This window comes from Grammomys surdaster, unplaced genomic scaffold (genome assembly GCF_004785775.1).
Source record: "Grammomys surdaster isolate TR1022 unplaced genomic scaffold, NIH_TR_1.0 143, whole genome shotgun sequence".
Classification (NCBI taxonomy): Eukaryota; Metazoa; Chordata; class Mammalia; order Rodentia; family Muridae; genus Grammomys; species Grammomys surdaster.
In genome coordinates, this window is record NW_021604601.1 from 2,110,860 (window position 1) to 2,113,115 (window position 2,256).

The 2,256-nt window shown below is 43.5% G+C and overlaps 1 pseudogene; it reads right to left on the bottom strand.

Annotated features, from left to right (window-relative positions):
• Positions 1–508: 508 nt before the first annotated feature.
• Positions 509–1,624, bottom strand: LOC114618580 (annotated as a pseudogene).
• Between the last annotated feature and the right edge of the window lie 632 nt (positions 1,625–2,256).

Consider the following 2,256-nt stretch of genomic DNA (forward strand, 5'->3'; position numbering starts at 1 on the left):
CACACACACACACACTAGGGTTTTAGGTAGTGTTTTGTGATCTATGATCAACAAGACAATTCTTTTAAAGAAATCCAAATGATGTCTTAAGACAAATAAACAAAAAAGATAAACATTTTCAAATCCAAAACTGTTATTTTACCTCTGGGCTCTATTAGAATCAGAATAAGGAGAACAACAACGACAAACCCTACGAAATTCTCACTTTCGTAGCAATAGTTGCTTACATAGGTATAGTTATATAACTTATCTCACTTACATAGGTATTGTCGCTTTTAAAGTATTTTAAAATAGAAATTTTTTAGGGAGTGCACCAAACGTTTATTGATGACATTTAAGAGAATAGGTAGGACTCCCTAGGCCCCTTCTGTTATTATGGGGGTCTGGGATGGAAGTTGTGAAGGAGATGCTCAGTGTTGGGGGCCAAGTTGGGACAGGGACTCCTCAGCAACCAAGGGCCTCTCTCTTGCTTTCAGTGTCCTTGCTGGGGTGAGTGGTCCAGGGTTTCTTACTCCTTGGAGGCCATGTAGGCCATGAGATCCACGACCCTGTTACTGTAGCTTTATTCAATGTCACATCAGGAAATGAGCTTTACAAACTTGTCATCGAGAGAAATGCCAGCCCCAGCATCAAAGGTGGAAGAGTGAGAGTTGTTGCTGAAGTCACATATGACAACCTGATCTTCAGTGTAGCCCAGGATGCCCTTCAGTGGGCCCTTGGATGCTTGCTTCACTGCCTTCTTGATGTCATCATACTTGGCAGGTTTCTCCAGGCGGCACAATGTATCCACAATGGATACATTGGGGGGTAGGAACACGGAAAGCCATGCCAGTGTGCTTCCTGTTCAGCTCTGGGATGACCTTGCCCACAGCTTTGGCAGCACCAGTGGATGCAGGAATGATGTTCTGGGCAGCTCCATGGCCATCACAAAACAGCTTTCCAGAGGGGACATCCACAGTCTTCTGAGTGGCAGTGACGGCATGGACTGTGATCATGAGCCCTTCCATGATGCCAAAGTTGTCGTGGATAACCTTAGTCAGGGGGACTAAGCAGTTGGTAACGCAGGAGGCATTGCTGACAATCTTGAGTGAATTGTCATATTTCTCATGGTTACACCCATCATAAACATGGGAGCATCAGCAGAAGGGGTGGAGATGATGACCCTTTTGGCTCCACCCTTCAAGTGGGGCCTGGCCTTCTCCATGGTGGTGAAGAAACCAGTAGAATCCAGAGCATACTCAGCACCAGCATCACCCAATTTGATGTTAGCGTGATCTTGCTCCTGGAAGATGGTGATGGGCTTCCCGTTGATGACAAGCTTCACATTCTCAGCCTTGACTGTGCCATTGAATTTGCCATGGGTGGAGTCATACTGGAACGTGTAGACCATATAGTTGAGGTCAATGAAGGGGTCATTGATGGCAATAATTTCCACTTTGCCAGATGCAGAGCAGAAGGCAGCCCTGGTAACCAGGCCCCCGAAACAGCCAAATCCATTCACACCAACCTTCACCACTTTGTTTACGGACGAGGCTGGCACTGCACAAGAAGATGTGGCTGTCTCTGGAACAAGGAGGAACAGAGAGCCTAAAATAGTATCTAAATAGTCACCAATCAAGCGCATGCCCCACCCAGGTGTCAAAACTCTTACTTTCTCAGGGAAAATAAACAAACTAAGTAGGTCAGAAAAAACTATGTTTTGGAGTAGAACCATTTCATCTTTGCACTTAGAAGGTTTAGAGATGTCTGCAGACCTCCACAGTGTCACAACATGAGACAGGAAAATGTTAAAATAACATCTTGAAAATGATCAAATCAACTGAGGGTCCTGAAGAGTTAGGAATCACTGAACCTATGAATCACGGACATGAGTAGCCAAAACGTCGGCAGGGATCATCTAGTCTCCCCTCATTTTTCAACGCTGAAGTTTGGAAGGAAGGAAATGATCAAAAGACTCACCAAAGGTCATGCTGTATCAAATCCAGAGCTTTCTAGTTTCATTGGGCTGTGGTAAAGTTGATATTCATTTGATTTCATATCAAGTAACACTACCAAATAAATGTTTAAAAGAAAGAATTATTTTTTAAAAAATAGGAAGTTTATTACAGTATGTGGTTGAAATGGTAAGGACAAAATTATTTTTTAAAAAACTACAAAAGAGAGCATCATGGGAATGGAAAGGAGTTGTCAGTGACTTTGCCAATCTCTGGAATCCACTGAGCTGTGATTTAAATACCACATATAATGGAACCAGAG